This window comes from Camelus dromedarius, chromosome 30, assembly GCF_036321535.1.
Source record: "Camelus dromedarius isolate mCamDro1 chromosome 30, mCamDro1.pat, whole genome shotgun sequence".
NCBI classification, from domain to species: Eukaryota; Metazoa; Chordata; class Mammalia; order Artiodactyla; family Camelidae; genus Camelus; species Camelus dromedarius.
In genome coordinates, this window is record NC_087465.1 from 8,629,722 (window position 1) to 8,652,478 (window position 22,757).

At 39.8% G+C, this 22,757-nt stretch overlaps 1 long non-coding RNA gene across 1 annotated transcript in view; it reads left to right on the forward strand.

Moving 5' to 3' along the window:
* Nucleotides 1-22,757, forward strand: part of LOC116149650 (uncharacterized) — a 189,541-nt gene that overhangs the window by 155,733 nt on the left and 11,051 nt on the right. The window lies entirely within an intron of this gene.

Sequence of the window (22,757 nt, forward strand, 5' to 3'; positions counted from 1 at the left end):
GAAGGGCTGGCAGGAACATCTGCCTATTTGGGGAGCAACGCTGGCCCCAGTGAGACTTCACCAGCAAAGGAACGAGTGCACTGCAGCCCCGGGTGATGGAGAACACGTGGGCTGCTCCGCCAGGGCTCCCGAGGCCTAAAACTAGCCTTCCCTTTTTTCTTGACCTGTGACTCCCCCACTGCTCCACCTTAACAACTAACAGCTCAGTTCACACACCCTCTAAACAACAGTAGTTGCGCTTTCTGCTAACAGTAACATTTTCAGCTCTTACCAAGAAACAAGATTTTTAAATGCTGGAGCGTGTCTTATCAGAAGGGGTAGGATTTGTCCAAAGTCTCTAAAACAAACAGCAGCCCCAGTTGGCTGCTCCCTTTCCTTCGGACCTGATCGGGGGTGGGGAGGTCAGGAAGGAGTAGGCGGGATACCTAATAAGGAACTTTCTGGCCTCTGCTGGCTGAGGGAAATCGCCAGAGCTGGCCTCCTTCTCAACAGAGAGATATTTTAGGAAATACGTTTCTCCCCCATGACTTTTTTTTCTTTTGGTTGATTTTTGTTTGCCCTTTACCTACGAGAAAATAAGATTGCAACCCCTCCTGGTAATGATTTAGTAGTTCCTTTTCATTTCAGTTTTTTGTAAATTAGGAGATAATTCTAAGAGTTACTGAGGATGATTTATTTAAGAGAACTATGTCAAATAGCGAATGAGTTATGGGTAACATTAGATGAAAATAACCTTTCCTGGGGGAAAGGTTTCTCGAAGGCATGGATGCAAACATAAAATATAAAAAAAAAATCTAAATAAAGCTTATTTTAAAATATGAAAAAAAAAAGTAATGAAGAACCACTGAGATAATATTCAAGAGATTAATTTTAGAAAAGTGATCTGAGCATTCAGGGCCATGTTTCCCTGGGGCCATGTGCTGATAAGCGGAAGAAGTTACTGAGAAGCTTAACTGAGAAGCCTTTCACAGGACTGGGGGCAGTTGAAAGAATGAGAGCGGAAGGATCAGGCAGCTAAAGATGGGGGCTTGGGACTCCCCAGCTGTTGAGTTGGGAACCCAAAGGGCTGCACCGACCAGTAATGGTGACTCAGAAGTAGCCAAACCTCTCGTGGACCTCATCTGAACTGTGTAATTCCTAAAATCAGATTATGATGTTCCCAGATCGCCATTGCCCCCTGCACCTGGAATAAGGAAATAAAAATCCTCTCGGGAGGAAGATAACATTATCTTAGTTATCAAATCAGTACATTTTGAAATTCAGTGTTTTAACATAAAAGTAACCAGGCTCATGAGAAGATAAGACAAAATGAACATGGCGTTCTTTATCTTGGATTAGGATGTCTGTGTACTATTCAAGAATAAACACTTCAGCCGAGACTTGGAAGCTTTGCAGAGAACTGGAAACTAAAAAGTGACTTTGCAGATAGAAAAAAAAAGTAGTAATTCTACAAAGAAAAGCTGAAATTAAGAAATCAATGAATGGAATATTAAATGCAGCTTAAGAGATATATAGGTCAGAAGAAATTATTCAGAATGAAATTCTAGGGGTAAGAAGATGAAAAATGTAGATTAAGAAACATGAGACATGAAGTATACAGAGAGGAGTCAACATCCAGGTGGTTGAAGTCCCAGAAAGATAGGAGAGAAACCACCACACAAACAAGTTTGAAGGGATAAGGGATAAGAATTTTCCAAAGCCAAGAAAGACCTCACCCCACAGATTTAAGGACCTCATCAATTACAGAGCTAGATAAATAAAAAGAGAAGCATACTTGAACACATTACATTAAATCCAAAAAGCAGCTACAAAGGGCAACAAGGGAGAAAAAAGACACATTACTTTCAAAAAAACTCAAAACAAACAAAAATTAGATAGACAATTGAGTTCTCAAAAGAAGCAGTGAAGTCGGAGGACAGCCTCAAAGTGATGAAATAAAATAAATCCTACCTGGAATTACACAGCAACTAAAATATTCTCCATCAATGAAAGTTTGCAATGCGTGTAACTGACAAAGGACTTGTATCCAGAAAATAAAAAGAACTCCTAGAATTCAACAAAAATAAAACAAATTTATCAACAAAAATAAATTTTAAATGGGAAAGAGACTATGGAAGTATATATGTATATATAAACATATATATATTTTATATATAAATATATGTATACACAGAGAGAAAATCCAACTAACCATAAAGTCTTGTAAGTAATCAAGGAAATGCAAATTAAAACTAGTATAATGTTCACTATGTAGTCACAGAAGAGAAGAAATTGAAAATGACCAACAATACCAAATATTGGCTAGAATATAAAACAACTGGAACTCCGACTGCTGATAGGAGAGCAATTGGTATCACCAGTTTGATGAAGAATTTGACATTATCAGCTAAAGTTGAAGATATGACTACCCTATGACCTGATAGTTGCACACTAGTTGCATACCCAAGAGAAAGGTATACACGTGCACTCTGAGATACGCTGGAGGACGTGAACGGCAGAACTATTTGTACTAGTCACAAGCTGAAAGTAACATAAATTCAATATGACATCTTCATATAATAGAATACATTTCAGCAAAGACAAAGGACGCAGTAGAACTACATGCAACTACATAGATGAATGGAAAAGTTAGTGGAAGAAGCCCTGAACAAAATAATATAAACAATATTATTACACTTACATCAAGTTCAAAATCAGGCAAAACTAAATCACATTTGTGATGCACACAAAGGTGTTAAAGGTATTTAAGAAGACAGGAAGTCATTTTGATAAAATTTGGCACAGTGGATATATTTAAGGCAGGAATAAAAATAGACATAAATGCTAATAATAAAGAAATGCTGTAAGAAATTAAGATACATCCATAAAAAGAAATCCTCTGTGGGCATTATAGTCACATTTTCTAAATGTAATAAATAAATAATGCAAAATGAGAAGAATATACACAGTATAATTTAAGTCATGCAAAACATATACTTATATATTAACATACCATGTATGTAAATGGGTGTATGCAAGCATAGGAGACATGTAACACGCACATATGATTTAAAGAAAGAATTAAAAACTAAAAAAAAAAAAAAACAACAAAATTTTTTCTGTATAGTACAAGGAACTATATTCAATATCTTGTAATAACCTATAATGAAAAAGAAGATGAAAACAAATATTTGTACATGTATGCATGACTGGGACATTGTGCTATATGCCAGAAATTGACACATTGTAACTGACTGTACTTCAATTTTTAAAAAAAAGAAAAGATTGAAGAAAAATATATCAAATGTTTCATTTCTGGTTATAAGGATTGACATAGATCTTATTGTTTTACTTTTTCTGCCCTGTATTTCCCATTTTTCTACCATTTGTGAATATTTTAAAATCTGTGAAATATGTTTTTTATGAGAGAGAAAAGTTATATAGTTAATTTCACCATCTTCAGATATCTCAAACAGATAAAAAATAATTTATGGTTATTCAATTCTATATAAGAGAGAATCCATAACTTTTCTTAGTAATTCATCTCAAAGGTTAACACTTTTATTTAAATTTTAAATTCCTGATATCCTTCTTGGAGTGGGAATCTTTAGTATAGGCCCTATGTAGTAATTTACTACATCTATGTTTATAATATGTAAGTATTTGAGCCCTCAGGAATTTTCCTCCGTTAAAGTGAGTACATTTTAATAATATGAGAAGGTGATGAAATTCCACTTATTGTAAGTACCATTTTGTTTATTTAAGCAGGAAAACATTATAATATGTCTCAGATGCACTGTCGGGGGAGCCTGGAAAGCAAATAGAGCAGAAGCAGGTAGTCTTTATTTGTTTAGCCCCGCCGGGAAGATAAAGCGGTACCCACTCCAGTCTCAGCAAAAGAGAGTTCTCCAAATGCATATATTTAGAGGTTAGAACACAATTTCTGATTTTAAAAACAAATTTAGTGAGAAAGTTCAAAGAAATTGTTTAAAATTAAGTGGCAACTTTTTAGTATATAACTGAGCATATATAGTTAGAAATAAAAATAAATAAACTTGGTCCAATTTTACAGTGAAAAGCTATTAATTGATAGCTTTTTGTTTGTATCAATTTAACTTTTTTTCTATAAAGCGCATTCAGTTTAATCTAAGAAATCACTTGATATCCTACTTATGGGCATGCGAGAAAGACATAATAAGCTTCTACCTCAAAATTATAAACACAACCCAGCTATCTTTAAAAGTAAGAGATCAGATTAGCCAAGATCAGTGACAATCATGAACATAAGCAAAATTCTTAAATGGTTTGCTGTCCAGAAAATTGTTTCTATAGAAGAAAATTATATAAGTGAAAAAATAAAAAGAAGCATATAATTAAGAAAAGAGAAAAATAAGCAAGGTATCTGCCATTTCTTCTTCCCTTGTTGGAATTGTAACAGGATAAAATATTCAACTGTGTCACTTTATTAAAGGAAGGTCAAGTCATTCCACAATTTGTTTTTTAACTAGTTAGGGATTAATAATATTACCCCCAAAGTTTTGCTGTGAAAAGTCCAGTGACCTCTCTTGGCTCTTCTGCCCTTGACACAAGTGAAGTAAACAATGATACAGGATTTGTAAAGATCTGTAAAGAGAGAGCAGGTGGAAGAGGACTTGGAGCAGAGGTATCACGTGAGACCTGCACACCCACCACGGGAGCATCTGGAGGACGTGCCTTTCATCACAACTGTGAGAAGTAAATTTGAGGGGGGAGCCTCAGCACTCTTGAAGTGGTTTATGGTCACTCTTCTCTGTAGGACAGAAATTACAGTGAGAACTTCTACTCAAAACGAAATCCCTAAGTGCAGTCGGTATAATGGGGTCCCAGGATGCCTGGGGCCACACAGCTGCACTTAATCCCCAGGCACAAGGTGGGCAAATAGTCTGCCTCGCAGAGACCTGTGGTGTTGACTAGTTGATCAGAGTGTCCCCTGAAAATACACACTTGGCAGTCTACTAAATTCTAAGTTGATCTGTATAAACAGAAGCCTTCTAGGTTGAGTGAACGGAAGTCTAATGTGAATCACCAAAGCAGAGAGTCATGGCCCCTCCATCAATTCCCAAACTGAAGCCGGCTTACAGACCCAGTTATGGTGCCACTGACATAGAAAAACCTTGCAGGGCTGGGGCAAGGTTCTCCAGGAGGCTGCGTGTGCTCTAAATCAGTGTCCAACGTCTGGTGCTGTTTCTCCCGTAGCCAGGATTCATGGGGCCAGGAGTCGATGAGTGGAAATGGGAGTTGCTCCCCCTACTTGTGATCCGACAGCAGAATCTCTGCTTTCCGTCACAACTTTAACTCTAGGCTCCGGCTACTAGAGGTCTTGGCTCCCAAGGAAAGAACGCTTCCACCAAGAGGTACAACAACAGTTCTATTGAACTGCAAACTGAGGCTGCCATTTGGCCACTTAGGGGCTAATCACGCCTTTGAATGAATAGGCAAAAAAAAAAAAAAAAAAAGGAGATGACTGCACTCCCTGGGATGACTAATCCTGATTACCAAGGGCCAACTGAGTTACTACTACACACAGGAGATAAGAAGGAGTACCTCTCAGACACAGGAGATTCCCTCACTCAGGGCCTCTCCCAGTACGACTGTGTCTGATCGTTAAAGTCAGTGGAAACCTACAACCCCAGTGCAGGCAGGGCTAGTGATGACCCACAGCCTTCAGGAATGAAGGTCTGGGTCTCCTCACCAGGCAGAGAACCATGGCCAACAGAGGTGCGTGGTAAAGGCAAGAGGAATATGCAACAGGTGATGGATAAAGGTAGTTAGACATACCAGCCTCAGTGTCTGCCCAGCTGCAGAAGAGCTGCAATAGGTGTGAATACTTCTTCCTTATCTTGTTGTAAATATGTTTGTGAGTGAGTGTGTATATCAAATATTTTTGTTTTCTTTCCTCTCTTACCCTTTTATCATCTGACATAAAGTATATTAATAACAATTAACTTTATGTCGCAGTGTTTAAGTTGTGAGCTATTGAAGACAAGTGAATAGCACCCAAATGCTGTGCATTCTCTTCTGAGTAAAGGGTGATCACATTTTTGGTTGTGCTGAGGATAGCCGTATCATGTTAGGCAGACATATGACTTTGTTATTGCCTCTACTTGGAGATTAAGTATGGCTTAAAGAGATGTGTATGAATGCCAAGTTGGCCAATGGTGAAATGTTTTAAATGTCCACTTGGCTAGGTTACAGTCCCCAGTTAATCAAACATCAGTCTGGGTGTCACTGTGAAAATGTTTGGTGTGTGATTAAAGTCCATAATCAGTTGAGTGTAGATAGGAGATTACCCTGGATAATCTGTGTGGGCCTCAGTCAGTTGAGTGTTCTTAAGAACACAGATGAAGTTTCCTTGAAGAAGAAGAAATTTTGCCTGGGACAGCAGCTATGGCCTATGTCCAAGAGGTCCGGGCTGCCTTCCTGACAGCCTGTCCTCTGGATTTTGAACTTGCTTAGCCAGACACCACATCATGTGAGCCAACTCTTCACAATATATCTTTTTATGTGTGTCTCTTACTGGTCTGTTTCTCTGGTTGAGCTCTGCCGGATACACCTATCTGATTCTCAGTACCAACAAGCCACTAAGCCTAAGGCCCAACATATATTACAGGAGCCTCAAAAACTACTTTATTTAACTAGATTTATTTCATATTTCGGTAAAATAGTTCAACAAAAGTCACATTAATTATGGTATCTTTGTAACCCACTAACTAGGTCAGCGCTTGGTGAATTAATGAGCATTTAATAAACGTTTAGTGAAAACAAATAGATGAGGGAATTAATTAATAAATTATGATTACAGCTGCAGAGATTTATAAACAGTATAACATGGAAGAGAATTTTCACAAATCACCACATTTTGTAGATTTGAAACAATTAAACAGATGCTAGCAGTTAGTTAACTGCAGTTTCACTTTGTTTCTCCCCAAATGATGCTCTTAAGAACAATAATGAAATGACTTAGGGTAATTCACTCCCTACTAAACGTCTCTGTGAAACGGTAGGCTGCTACTTTTTCGAGTATTACACAACCTCCCTGTGACTCTTGACTCAACAGGGCTGGGAAAGCTCCTGACTCCACTTACTTCCCAAATGCTTCCCAGGTTTCCCTCTAACACATGGGCGAAATCACAGAGGAGCTCACTGCCGAACACTGGCCCATGTGTGAGGTGGCACGTATGAGACATGGAGTCATATGTGATGTGGAAACATTGTTTTCTTTCTTTTTTTTACAATAAGGGGAGCAAGACAAGAAAAGGGAAGATGCAAGGAGGACAGAAAGGAGCAAAAGCTGAGGGGTGCAGATGCCAACTGCTGTCAATGAACATGTAAATAGACTAAGGAAACAAGAGAATGTAAATGGATTAAGGAAACAAGACATTGTTCACTGTCCTTCGATGAGATGATCTCACCCTCTAGACTGTTTCAGCGTAGTTCTTACTTCCTCATCCCATAATCATTTTTGTTATTTTTCTGGAGTAAAAAACTTCTCCCAGTTCATCTTCAGTTGTAGGTCCCCCAACTGAATACTACTGAGCAACAAAGTTTTGAGCTTCCACATTAAAGTTAAATTAGAGGGGGAAAAAAAAAAAGAAAAACTCCCTGATAGTAAACAAAGAAACAGAACACAGTGACATGCCCAAAATACATCGTTCTGAAATCAGAAAACAATCACAAAACCCACAAGTCAAGTAAGAGGAAAAAGTTAGAACCAGTCTAGAAATTTTAAAATGATAGTAAAATTATAAACCCAGTTTTAAGATATCATTTCTCTTTGTAGAGATAATACATGCTAACTGATTTAAAAAAAAAAAAGAAAGAAAAAGAAAAAAGAAACCAATACTGAAAAGTAAAATGGGGAAAAATGTCCCTAACCTCCCAGAGATGGACAGGTAATATTTAGTGACTCTACAAGTTATTAGACCCATACAAGTGACAGTGCTTTTCAAATCAGCTACCGGAACCCAGTGCTTCCTGCCTCCCCCAACACACAGCTAGAAAACAGTGAGATTAAGAAAAAACACATTTCTCTCTGTTTTATTTGGCCCGAGAAAACAGTTGCAATCCCTGCAAATCTATCTGCTAATTTATTCCCTCATGGAAAGAAGACATAGCAATCACATTCTTAAAGGATTTATATTGATGCTGGCAATACCCGGGTCCCCTCTATTGCTGGGCTGTAGGAAAGTTTCAAACCTTTTTCTCTGCAAAATATTTTTCAGTGCAGCCAAATTAGCAGAATGCTTTAATCAAGTTGTTTGTAGGTGTGACGGGAGGTTCTTTCCAGGGTAATCTGTGACTGACATTAGATTAGATGTGGAAGTATGTCATTAGTATTTCAATGGGACCCACTACCTCCCCAAAAAAAAGATGGTGTTCCCAGACTGTATCTTCTCCCCCAGGTTTTCTTCGGGTTGGGAACACCGTCAGGTCAGTGCGGGGCTGCCTGCCTCAGTCCTCCAGGTGAGAAGAGACAATGATTTACATGTGTCTTTCTCTCCCTTGGGGACCAAAATCTTTCTCTGTATTTCAAACCTAATTTTTGGAGGGCCAGGGTTGGACCCTCCTAATGGGAAAAGTCTATCACAAAATGTCCATGCTCTTCGCTGGAGTGACATAAAAATGGACAGGCCTTTCTGCTCCACAGAGTTCTAGGCAGTGTGTGATGTTGGTTTGTTACACGTTACCTGAATCTTGCCTACATACACCAGTATCTGGTTAGGCTCCAGAGGGTGCGCTCTGGTAGTAACTTGCTGCAGGGATAAAGGTCTTTCCTCCTCCCTGTGGGAGGAAGTGCCACATCAAAGAGGAGAAGAGAAAAGCTTTGATGTGCACTGCAGATTAACTTCTAGTATTTGGTTTTAATCTCACTGGCATTATATGAGTAAAGATGTTTTTCAGTACCCTTGCCTGCACTGTATATTGTCATCATTTTTGGTGTTGTCTATCAGCTAAGTAAAAACTATTAGTGTTTATATATATGTATGTATATATATATTTATATTTCTTTACCAGTATGTTTGGACATTAGTTCAAGTGTTTATTGCCATTTATATTCCTCTTTTGTTTTCCTAATGGCGTATTTAAAAATTCATTTATATGAACTCTTTGCATATTGAAAATTGGTATTTACCTGTCAAAGTTTATGCAGGTCATTTTTTCCCAGTTTATCATTCGTCTTACAGTCTTATTCTTGGTATTTTGTACCAGTCAGAACTCAGGGTCTTTTTTTAGTAATAATTTAATCAAGTCCATCAGCATTTCCTTTTAAGATTCCTTGATTTAAATAAGTTTTTAAAATATAAAGTAGGGGAAAAATAAGGCAATCTCTAAATTTATGGTATTTGTTGCTCAAAAAAGTTTATTTCAGAGGTGTTTGTAATAGTGAAAAATTGTAATCCCTCTAAAGAACTATTGATGGGGAATTATTAACTAAATTATTTTTCACCCAAGATACTGCCATTAAATAATTACTAAGATACAACATGGGAAAAGATGAGTGGACAGAATAACACAATGGTTAAGAGTGATCCCTGGAGCCAGACTTGGGGCAACTTACTTAACTTCTCTGAACCTTCACTTCTTAATCTGTGAAATGGGATTATAAAGCGATCTCACAGGGCTGATATGGTGATAAGCAAGACAATGCACAGAAAGCATTTAGCACAGTGCCTGATACTTAATTTCCACTGAATAAAGTGTTTATACTTAAAAAGATTAAAATGGAAAAAACAAAAGTAACCATAGCCATTGTGTTAGAAGAGCAGATTAATTTTTCTTTGTTTTCTTTATTTTATTAAAAATTTAAAATAAATATGCTTACATGTTTTACCTCCAAGGAAGACATAGAGGTTACTTTACTTTCAGAAGAGCAGATGGATTAAATCAGAGCAGAGAGCATAATGATTGTGGTGATGGAGGAATGAATTATAAGAAATGATTAAAGATAAAGATTATGTCCGGTGTTGCTAAGTAATGACTGAGGGGGGACCAATAATTGACTACAGAAATCTGACAGGAGAAATACTGAACAGGCAGGAGGAATTATTTAATCAAATTTAGGACAGGATAGCTGGAAGAGAATTTACCCTGAATGGGAGAGAAAACTTTCTGACAGTCAAAAATTATTATTTAAGAAAAGTCTTCCAAGAAAAGTGATAAAAGCCCATCCCTAAGGATATTTAAAATAAGGTTGGAGAGAAACCAAGAGAGTGTATGTGACAGAGAACCACAGTGCTTTGATTCAGTGCTAGCTTCCATCTCTGATTTTACAGCAGCCTCGGAAAGAAGTAGGTCACCCAGTCACGGTTTAGGGTTGATGTGTGGCTCAAGTAACCAAATGTCTGAAGAGTTATGAGGTGTCCAGCTTCCACGCCAGGCGCAAAACTAACCATGCCAAGTTGGTACCGTAAGGTGACCTGCTCTATGTGACCAGGGACCCCACAAGTGCATGCTCACCGCACATGTGATGGGGGCGGGGTAGCAGCAAATTACTTTTTGCTGAGAGAAAACATAGAGGCCGGTCAACCTGCCGTGAATTATCAAACACTAAGCTCAGAGGGAGTGGATCTGACCACTTCCTTCGAAGATAATGAAAAGCTCTAATTGGACGTGTGCCATGTACCAAACACTGTGTTTTACCAATACCCTCTCATTGCGTCCTCCAGACGACCTTGGAGGGTGACTGTTGACACTCACACTTTGAAAATGAGGGGACAGAGGCTCACAGAGACTAAGTCCTGTCCCAAGGTCACATGGCCGGTAAGAGCTGAAATGAAGACTCCAGTCAGGTCTCTGTCTTTCTCAAGCCTGTTCCGCTCCTCCCTACACACTGCTGTTTCAGTAAACCAAAGGGTGAGTGACTCGCACAAGATCAGACGGTCCGATCTCTTAATTAGAAAAGTAGTTCAGCCCTTTTAGAATAAAGTAGGACTAATTTTATATGCAACTCAGATGTATATTTCACAGCCTAATAATCTAAAATAAGTTGAATAATTAAAATAGCAACAATAATGTGTCTGTAAGATACCTCACTTCTGCCGTTCCTTACTTATATTTATAATATTGCTTCATTATTGTTTCAGGACAATCTATAAGAACTGAAATTTGTAACATACCATACAAGCCTTGAATGTATTAATGCCATTATCTACTTAATTTTTCTCTTAACAGGTTACATTCTTTCTGATGCATATTCCTCACTCTAATGAAGTAGTTAATACAGAAATATTTTGAAATGAATACATGAACTAAGTCTGAACAATCAGGAGCAAACCAAATAGGAATAAGAATGAAGATTGCTATCACATTTGGGCTCTCCTCAACTCACTAGAAATGTCTCGTCACATATTATTCAAACTTTTCTTTTTTGTACCATCCTCCAGTGTATGAAGTTCATGATCTTTGGAAGAGGAAATCTATAAGCCTTATGAGCTTCAGGCATCCATTCCTCCAAATCCTAAGAAATGTATTGAATAAATCAAAATCTTGCAAAACAAGATAGTTTCTAGTTGCATTTAATGTGTTTAAAGGAGAAATGGAGTAGGTTGGAGAGAATGGATGTTGGAGAAAATATTGTTTTGTCTTCTTTATGCTGCTCTACTGCTTGTTCACCCCTGGAGACAAACAGAAATGGCCATCTGGATGGTGGACACACAAAAGGACTGTCTATTAGAGGAAACACCTTTCATTGGACAAAAACGTACTTCTCTGCCACACTGTGGCTGAGGTCCACGTGACTCAGTGGTGCCCACCTGCACTGTCCACCGGGAGAAACTGTAGAAACAGTTGTACCCTATTCAGAGGAGCTGAATATGATACAGACCTAAGTATTTAAAATAGGAGCACATCTTCGTTGTTGTTTTTCCAACAGACAGCCTTTTACAAATTTTAGATGTGCACCCAGAGGTGGCCACACCAACCGACAACCCATAAATGAAAAGTGCTTGGAGGCCAGGATTCCTGTAATCCCTTCCCTAAGGCGCTGAGTCTGTTGAGCAGGGAGCACCTAACAGAGGAATTGAGTGTGAGTAGTTGAATACTAGACCTGATGGCTTCCTTTCCCATGTCTGTGTATATTCTCTCTTTTCTCATTGTTTGCAAAACAGACAAGAAAGCTACCTTTCCTTCGATGAGACAGAAATAAAAAGCAAATAATTTCCTTAAGTAATCCACAAATTTCACTATTCTGTTACTCTATAGTCCAACATAAAAGCCGGTAATCAACTAAAATATAAAACCAAAAATATTATGTTTATATTCTCAAGCCCAACATTAAGAGTTTTATTTTTATACAAAATAACTTGTTTGTAATTGACTCTCTCTATCTAAGGTTTCTATAAACACCCTCCCAAATCTTCTGCCTACATTATTTTCTGATAATGAAGTCTCCTAAGTATTATGGAAATTATACCCTTTTGACAAAATGTTTATTGGCTATAGTTTTGTTTTGACATAGCAATCAAAAATAAAATTATGTTGTATCTTGAAACTCTTTGGTCATCTGCAAAACAGAATTGGGATTAGCAATTTTTTTGCAATTATTGCCAAATTTGAGATACAAATACCAGCAGACAAGATGAAACACAGGTCTTGCTTTGTTCATCTAATTCAGCCCTTAACTATTCCTTCACATTTTTTGAAGAGTTTCAAATTCTTTGTGTGTTTGACAGTTTCTGACAAGTTATCAGTTGCTTAAAACTTGAACTGTCAGAAAAAGATGTAGCATAAAATCGTGCCCCACCACCCAAGTGCAAATCCACGCATCCAGTAGTCTGGTGGAATCGTAGTGCTTTAGGTTAAATAACTTTCCCATCCTTTCAGGGGAAAAATGATGGAGAAGTGGATAAAGAATAACTTTCATTTTTGGGGTGTTTGTTTGATTCCTAATCAGCTTATAAGGTGATAAAAGTTACAGTATTGCTAACACTTCTTATATTTCAGAACTGGAGATACTACTATTAACTGGGAAAGAAACCAAGGCCCACAAAGAAAATAGTGGGCCAGAGACTTGGCTAGAAGAGGATCTGGAGGTGCATTTCTTCATTTTTTTGTCTGATGATGTTTTAAAAAGACATACGGCTGCTTCTAGGATTCAAACAGATCACAGGATTAATACTTCATCTTAGGCATATTTTCAACTTTTCCTCATAATCCTTTTGATTAATTCAACTAGCCTGAGTTTTTCTGTTGTCCCCTTGTCACTGGCCACCTCTAGGGGAATTGCCAAATGCCAGGCAAAGGGAGAGAGCAGAGGAGCCCGGGGAGACTGAGAGCAAAGGTCTCCAGGTTCTTGGTGCGCAGGGGTGAGTGCATTGCGCATACACTAGTAAACACAGTGGTTACCCTTTAAATGTGCCAAAGAGCTGCTTCTGAGTTTCTGTAACCAAAAAAAAAAAAAAAAAAAAAAAAAAAGCAAAGCTATAACATAACCACATTGTGTTGATTCCAATTTTCATCTCAGTAAAAACAAGAACTTTCGGTCACATTCCTAGGTAAGCCTGTCTGACCACTTCCACAGTGGCCCAGGTCAGGTGTCTCTGGGACCTGTTGGCATCAGGTGAGGGTGAAGGGAGGGTCACTGAGATGAACCAGATGGCAATGAACCCTCCCTTGTAAATAGCTCTTTGTGAACGTAAGTTGCATCTCCCTAATTTTGTGAAACAGTGGACTCTCTCAATGTTGTTTGCTGGGAAGTGTTGAACTGTGAAAACATCCGATCCTTCTGATATGGCTCAGCTGTCCTCTGCTGATACTCAAGTGCTTTGCAAACTGCCTGAACAATGTCCCGTAACCAGATCAACAGATTATGACCACTGGGAATAAGCTCTTCTAGGGAGAGCTTTATTTTTATTCCTGTGTTTGTTTTAACGCAATTTTAGACCAAATTCTCCCAATTCCTGTGTCAGGATGTTGACACAGACCACTCGACAATGAACCCTGTTAAATACTTGTCCTGTCTTGACTCACACACCAGTCATTTGCCTGTTGGAGCTTTTATCCAGACCTTTTGCAGGAATTAATGATACATGATGTGCTAAACATTTCATGTGAAAATAACTGCACATAGCAACCACAAATTTCAATCTAGTCTTCATTTAGACTTTCCTCTGTGCCAGGCACTGTGCTCATGCCCTGTACACGCATTATTTCTTTGAACCCTTTCCTAACCCATGCAGTTGATAGATGCTGGATTTATCCCCAACTTGTATATAAAAGACACCGAGGCAGAAGCAGGGTAAGTTACATAGCTTGTGAGTGGCCAAGGCAAGAACAGGCAGCCGGAGAAGTCGGCGCCAGGCCACAGGGAGACAGAGGTCATGGAAAGGGCGTTTGGATGCTGTTCCCAGTGTGATGGGAAGACAGTGGAGGTTTCTGAGCAAAGAATGACATGATCTGATCCTTTTTTGAGTGTATCTGGTAAAATATACATAAAATATATTATTTTAATCATTTTTAAGAGTATAATTCAATGGCATTAAGAACATTCTCATTGTTGTGCAACCATCACCAGAATTTTTTCACCTTCCCAACCTGAAACTCTATACCCCTTAAACACTAGCTCCTCACTCCTCCCTCCCCCAGCCTCTGGTAACCCCCATTCTACTTCCTGCCCCTGTGAATTTGACAGCTCTCAGAACCTCGTAAATGTGGAATCATACACTGTCTGTCCTTTAGCAACTGGCTCATTTCATTCTGCATATTGTGTTCAAGGTTCATCCGTGTTGTAACGTGTTAGACTTTCTTTCCTTGCATGGCTGAATAACAGTCCACCGTATAAATATACTGTATTTTGTTTATCCAGTGGGTTAAATGAAATCTATTAAGCAAAATTAACTTCATTTATTTCTTTTTTACTTTTTAAAAATAGAGCTCTTATAAAAGGAAAAATTACGTACATGGTTTGCATTTGTAGTTTGCAGTGTGTCCCTTGGACAATGCTGTTTGAGAGTCCTCAGTACACTTAGGGAGAAGTGGGGGACACACTATCTTAAGGACTTTGTAAGTGTCATGGGGGAGAAAGGAAGATAGGTTCTTGCTGATTATAAGAACTCCAAGCAAAGAATTATGCCCTACATCAGCTCAAAATACCCAAACAATAGCATTTTTGTATGGAGGATAGACGATTTGATGGCCAAAGAAAGCATTTGTTATAGTGGATGGTTCACCAAAAAGAATTCATTGAAATCAAATCAACAGCTCTTTCATTACACAGGGTGGAGGAATCTAATGTGAAACGGGAACCATTTGCTCACAGCTAGCCTGATGAAGATTAAAATGAGTGTCAAGTAATCACTAGAATGAAACAGGAATCTGCTTATTAACCTTTCTAAGCAAGACATCCTGCTATAACAAATACTTCTGCTATAACAAATACTTTGTTGGGAGGACTTTTTTTTAAGTCACAGATCTGGTAATGAAAAATCAGGAAAGCTGAACAGAAACACACAAGCAGCTTGGGAAGCGTGGATGTACTGGGCTGCATCCTCATTCACCGCCATTCTTGTTCAGCTATGAAAGGACAGAAAAAAGTGCAGACACTGAGGGCTCGAGCTGGAATCTGACCCAAAAATGTGGTGGCCTCCAAATCCCCGATGCAGAGCTGGTGTGTGCTCGGGTGGTGACATCCTACACAGCAAAACGCTATTCCATTTCTTTGTTCCAAAAGCAACAGAGCTACGTCGGAGCTGTTTTACCAGCAGTGAGAGAAGTGTGTTGTGAGCCACTCTCTCTTTTGACATAAGACAGCAAGTCCTCTTGGAAAGAAGTCCAAACAGCCTGGTAGGTAGAGGGCCTGGGAGACAGAGTTCATTTATTATTGTTCATGGCAAGGTTATTTCAGGCCAGTGCCATATTTCAGAGATCTGGCTTTTCACAAAGGTTTGCCTGTCTTCCTGGGTTTTTGTTTTAACATTTCGGTTTAACTTTTTCTTTCACCATTGTAGCCATCTTTCCAAAAGTAAAAAGCATTCTTCACAATTAAAAATTCCTTAGTCCACCTTGGAGCTATGATCCTTATTGTGAGCACAAGCCATTCTCCTGTGCCTGCATCTTCTGTGAATTCCAGGGGCTGGTGACCCTGCAGAGCAGCATGTGCTCTTAGCTGCCGCCCTCACAGGTAGAGGCAGCAAATGCCTACCTGCAGCATGATGGAGGAGGAGCTCTGCTGACAGACAGAACTTTCAGAATGACCACCAGAGAATCTTCCCCTAAGCACTTGATTATTTAAGAGCGATGGCACATAGAGGAAAGTAACGCTGTGTGGTTACACAACTTGCGTACGCTCAGGCAACACATCCTAGCAGAGACGGCCAGAATATGGTTGTCTGCATTCAGACCAACCTCTGATTTCCAAATTTCATGCTAGATGTAGGTCTCAGAGCATTCACATTCCAGTGTGAGCTCCCTTAACATCTGGCCCCTGCTGAATTTCCCCAGGCAATCTTTACCCTTAAGGGAAGGGTTAGATCCATTTGCCTTTCTGAAGCATTACTTCTCGAAGCAAGTTGAGTCTGGGGCCAGAAACTGCTGCCGAAGGACAGAAATGACCTGCCCTGCCACCCCTCCTGGTGGCCACGTTGATGAACTTATCCATTATACAGCCCGTCATTCCAGAGAGCTGCAGGCCAGGGCAGAGTGGACACACAGCATCTCCTGGCACAGGGCACACACTCCCACCAGCCACACGCTCCCACCAGCCACACGTCCGGGCCCTGATGTCCCACAAGAGCTGTTACCCACAGTGCTGCAGAGCCTGCGCACTTAAGAGCCAGACCAGGGTAGAAGGGGCAGGCATAGTCAGTGTCCATAAACATGCCATTCAACTTAGTATGATAACCTACAAATTAACTTACGTATAAAACAGAAAGAGACTCACAGACATAGAAAACAAACTTATGGTTACTGGGGGGAAGGTGAAGGGGAAGGATAAATTGGGAGTTTGGGATTAGCAGATACAAACTACTACATACAGATTAGATAAACAACAAGATCCTACTGTCTAGCACAGGGAACTATGTTCAATGGTAATAACATATAATGAAAAAGAATATGAAAAGGAATATATATATAAATATGTACAATTGAACCACTATGCTCTACACCAGAAACTAACACAACATTATAAATCAAATATACTTCAATTTTTAAAATACCATTTAATGCCTACTATTCCCTCATCAAGATTTATTTCTCAGCTCTTGGTACAGCCTACACATAGTAGGTGTTTAGCACTCAATGGGTATTTCCTCCTGAATAAATTTAGCCCTCTGTTCCTAGGAGACCACACTTCACTGTGATACATAACACGTCAGCTACACTTACACACCCAGTGAAATGACAGTTCTTATATGAAGTTCTTGCTATTCCTGTCATTCAGAAAGTGAGCGCCCCCCCCCCCTTTTTTTAATTGTTTCTCTTATTTGGTGTACACAGGTTAAGGCTGAAGCCCTTTAGTTATGTTTGTAAATCTCTACAGCAGGACTTGAGCATCCAGAAGCACCTATGAGAGGAATACACACTTTATGAGAATTCAGGACCCAACAATAAGATATTTCTCCGCTGTCAAACAAATCATTTACATCGTGCAGGATAGACACAGGGGCAGGAACAGGATCTGGATTTTTAAATAAAGCAAGGATGCAAAACCAGAAGATGGCCATTTCAAGCAGGAAAATCAACGGGAAGTTGAAATTTTGAGGTCTCCTCGCAGGCTTAGAATATAAAACACCATATCCGATAAAAGATGTTGCGTTCTTGGGGAACCACAAGGTTGGAAAAGTCGACTTCTGCTTGAAATCCACATTTCCTGGAGCTTGGGAGGAAGAACAACAGTGGAACTCTGCCAAGGGAGGAGGGGGGAGGGGGAGGGGAGAATCCTTTCAGTAAGATCCATCATCTTTGACCCGAAATCAGTGCCCTTACCTCTCAAAAGACAGTAGTATATTTTTCTCCCACTGCAGGTAACTTTTATAAGCATTTGGAGCTTTTGAACATTTTTCAATTGTGGAGGGGCAGGGAAGGAATGGAATTTTGTCTAAACTTGCTGACCCCTGAAAATTCTCTATAATTAGTTTAGGACAAACTATATGTCTGCATGTCATCGACCTTATGTCCAACGTTTCAAGTTTACAGAAACTCACGCACGATTAAGATGCATGGAAATGGAAACCGATAGCAGACCTGTCATCAAGGCTGCAGCCTGCTGTCGAAATACATAGTTCTAACAACCCCGAGACATCCTTTCTTTCCTTCCCTTCTTCCTTCCTCCCTCCTTCTCTTTTCAACCATTTATTTATTCTGCACACATTTATTGGACACCTACCACCCTTCCTCTATCCACTGCCAGCTGAGCTTTGCAGGCCAGGCTCACATTTGCATTTTATTTCCGTGTCCAAAAATCTGCCTCAAGTTGAGCAAACTTAGGCTGAAGACACGGGGGTCCACTCCCTGCAAGTGCTTGGGTGTCCCAGCCCCTGCCAGCCGGGCGGCCCCGCAATTGAGGACATCGTGTTTTCAATTTTCTTCAATAAAGCCATGAATCTGGCAATTTGCTGGCCTGCTTCAGCTAAACAGAAAGGACAATTTGAGAAAGATCATAGTTCAGGCCCAGTCAGATGGAAACGATTGAAAACAGAGCTGGCCGCTCTCTGTCCCCAATGCAGCTCGCTGTCGCAGTTTGACTGACAAACTGACTTTTTCGAGGTGCTCATGCCCATTTCAGTCAGAGTTTATTGAAGGTGATTTTGATCTTCTCCATGAGGCCACAGCAGTGGCCATGCCATCTGTCACCTTGATTGCATCGTGGATTCTCTGGAGAGAGCGCCATGGCTCCTGATCATTTACAGATTGCGCTGCTCGCCCCTCCATAAGGACCACATGCACAGAGCCAGATGGTGAACATGCACGCTTATTATAAGTCTTTATCTCCGCGCAGGAAGGAGAGGAACCATTAGGTCTCCCTCAGGAGCTCTGCTCCTCTCTCCCGTCATGCTGCTCCTCAGCAAATACAGTCTTCTTCAGCTGTCATCGGCCTACCTCAGAAAATTAAAAAAATAAACAATAATTCCATCAGCCGAGGCCGAGAAATTAAGACGGTACAGTCAAGCAATCCCCTTGTCCTGCCTTCCTTTCTTTTCTCAAATCCCTTCTTCCTGACGGGCACTGGGTGAAAACCAGTGTGTCTGTGGATGCATCATTCATGTGTTGATTTTTTAAAAGCGATCAGGAGGGGGAGGGGCCACTGCTTGGAAATAAAGTGACATGATCCTGTTTCCTGTGATTGGGATTATGGCTTCCATTGTACTGGGGTCATTCTTTTCCTTTTAAAGATTTTCTGTTCATTTTACACATTTTTAAATTCTACATTGTTTTCTCTGCAGTAATCCCAAGAGGGGGCCCATTTGTGTCTCAATAAGGGTCAAGGCACGAGGGTCCAGGGAGGGACTTGGGTGCTGTTGACTGTGAGAAAGATTGGAAGACCCCAAGGACGGTGGGACTCTAGAAAAATTCCTCTTAGTAAACTCTCCACTGGGAAAAAAAACAATGGGGAGGGCTGGAGACAGGGCTGGAATTCTGAGCATCTGAGCAGATTGGGGGCTGGCTGGTAAAAATGTGTGTTTCTCCCAAACCACCATTGTCACTTACTATCAGGAATTCTGAGAGGATCTAAAGGAATTCGAGTGGAACTGTAACATGTGCAAAAATAAATACGATGAAGCAAATACACATTAGCTGTAAAGAAAGTGATTCTCCACTTTTTTTTACCTTATAGATATAACTTAGCTATATATAAGGGTGTATATATCCTAAATGTACATTTTAAGTTTTGCATATAAATACTCTGTCCAGGTCAAGATATAGGACATTTTCAAAACTCCAGCGGACTTGTGATACAGAAATAAGTAAATGCTCATAAACAGACAGACTAAGGAGCCTAAGGCTGCCCCCACTGCTTTTCCCATAAACAATACACCCTGATGGTTCTGGTTAAAATGGCATGGGATTTCTCTCCATATTGTTTTCCACACTGGCTTCACCAATTTGCATTCCTACCAACAGTGTACAAGGGCTCCCCTTTCTCCATATCCTTGCCAATATTTGTTATCTGGGTTCTTTTTGATGATGGCCATTCTGACAGGTGTGAGATGGTGTCTCATTGTGATTTTGATTTGCATTTCCCTGATATTAGTGATGTTGAGCAATTTTTCATGTTCTTGTTGGCCATCTGCATTCCCTCTTTCGGAAAAATGTCTGTTCGGTTCTTCTGCCATATTTTAAATGGATTGGTTGGTTGTTTGTTTGCTTTTTAATCGAAGTACAGTTGATTTAAAATGTTGTACCAGTTTCTAGTGTACAGCATGGATGGACTCGGAGGGCATCATGCTAAGGGAAATATGTCAGGCAGAGAAAGACAGATACTGTAAGATACCACTCACATGTGGAAGCTAAAAAAACACAACCAAACTAGTGAATACAATAGGAAAAAAAAGACTCACAGATGTAGAGAAGAAACTAGTGGTTACTGGGGGGAGAGGGAAGGGGAAGGGCAAGATGGCGGTGGAGGATTAAGAGGTATAAAATAAACTGTAAGGATGTATTGTACAACATGGGGAATAAAGCCAATATTTTATAATAGCTATAAATGGAGTACAACCTTTAAAAATTTGTGAATCATTATATTGTATACCTGTAACATATAATAGTGTACATCAACTATACTTCGATTTTAAAAATACGATATTGTAAAATAAATACATCAATTTTAAAAAAATGGCATGGGATTTCTCTGTCCATGAGATGCTGGATTCACAGTCTCTTATGCATCATTTTTTAAGGGCCTGGCTCTTCCAGAAGTACCAGCTTTTGTTGGGAGTGTGGGTAGTTTTTTTCTTCAAAAAGTAATAGAGTCCAAGTCTCTTCCAGAACACAAGTCCAACAGTTATTTCACATGTTGGTTTACATATGAGAGACCTTTCCAGAGAAGATGTGAATAGAAGACAACAGTGTTTAAAAAGACCAACTTCACTTTTTTGGTAAACTTCATTTAACCCATCATCTTCCATGATGGTGCTACTTAATTTACGTTTTCTATGATTAAGGAAACAGCTGTTATAACAGAATATAGTCACTACCAAATACTTTTAAGAGGAAGAAATTTAATGCACAATCCAACACAAACGTGTTTTCCGAGGAGAGATTTATGGTAAACTATTACTTTAAACTTTTTTTTCCTTTGGGGCATCAAGAAATGTGTCCATAATGCTTCCAAGGTTTGGGTGTGTGCAGGAAATGTAAGTGTTTGATAGGCTTGTGTGCTCACTGTACTGAGAAAATTTGCAGATGGTATTTAAAGACACAAAAAAGGAAAAAGCAGTCACACCTGTCAGAAATAATCCCCGGTCCCTGAACATGAGCCTCAGAGAGATTGTTTCCCAAGGCCATGGATTTTAAAAATATCAGCCTTCTCCCCAACGTATATCATTTCTCTACCCAGCACGAAGAAGAGTAAGTTTGGGATTAGCTCTGCAAAGGTAAACAGATGATCCTGACCTTTGTAACATCACGGCGTTCTGTGGCAAAAACCGTGAACAAGGATGCACATTGAAAACCAAATCGCCAAATACAGCCCGCGCTCTCCAGCAAGGAGGGAGATAATCAGAAATAACAGTGCATTTGATGAAAAATAAAAAGGTGGTCTTATAAAGTGAAAAGATTGCGAAGGCCCAGGAAAAAGAGAGGGAAACTGAGTTTGATGACTTAGCGTTGATGACACATGCTAAGATACAGGGCTTCCCGGCCCCCAGGTGGGGAGAAAGTAATGCTGCGAGTCTGAAACACTGAACGTTTTTATTTCCAGTTCTGATTATGGCGTGTCCAGTGAGGCTGGGGTCCAAAGCTCAGCACAGTGACCCCAGCCGTGGCCTTGGGTTCAGGTGCAGGGAGAGGCCAGAGGGCTTGGAATCAGGTTGGGGTTGAATTGTAGCCTCTTTATTTGGCCTTGGACTTGGACAGGTTGCTTACTGTCTCCCAGCCTCAGATTCTCTATCTGCTAATGAGCAAGACAATTCCAATCCCCCAAGTGGGGATTAACTGCCATGAAGGGGAAACCACAGGCGTCTCTGGCACGTACAAAGCCCTTAATGCATGCTACGACTGAAATCCAGCCAGAACAAACGTCACCATCCCTGTTAAAAATTCGTGCTGCAAATGCATATACAATGCAATAATTAAGATTATTAGGTGGCACTGTAGAAATCATATTTTGTAAGACAGCCAGAATCGTAAATGCCCATTTGATGGAGGGAAGAGGGCAGAGGGGTGAAGAAGAAAGCCCCTGCTTCACTCGCCATTTGGTGACTGGTGTGACCTTGTGCGTGTTTGTTAAGTGCTCTGTGTTTCAGGCTCTCCACCTGAAAAGAGGGGTAACAATAAGAAACTTACCTCGGATTAGCTGAGATAATATAAGTAACATGCCTGGCAAATTATAAGCACCGTAAATTTAGCCAGCACTCCGACTGCTCTGATGGCTGTGAAACTGTGGCTTGTGATTTGATCCTTTACTCACTTTTGGCTGTGGTGTAGCGATAAAATCTAATTGCTGCTCCAAAGCCCAGGAAACTGACCAAAATTCATTGTTCACTTTTATTTGCTGTTTTTGGTTTTCAGTGTTTGCTAAGTTGGAACTATTGTTTATTTTCTTTCATTGCTGCAAACCATACCTATAAATTTGCTAAGCTGTG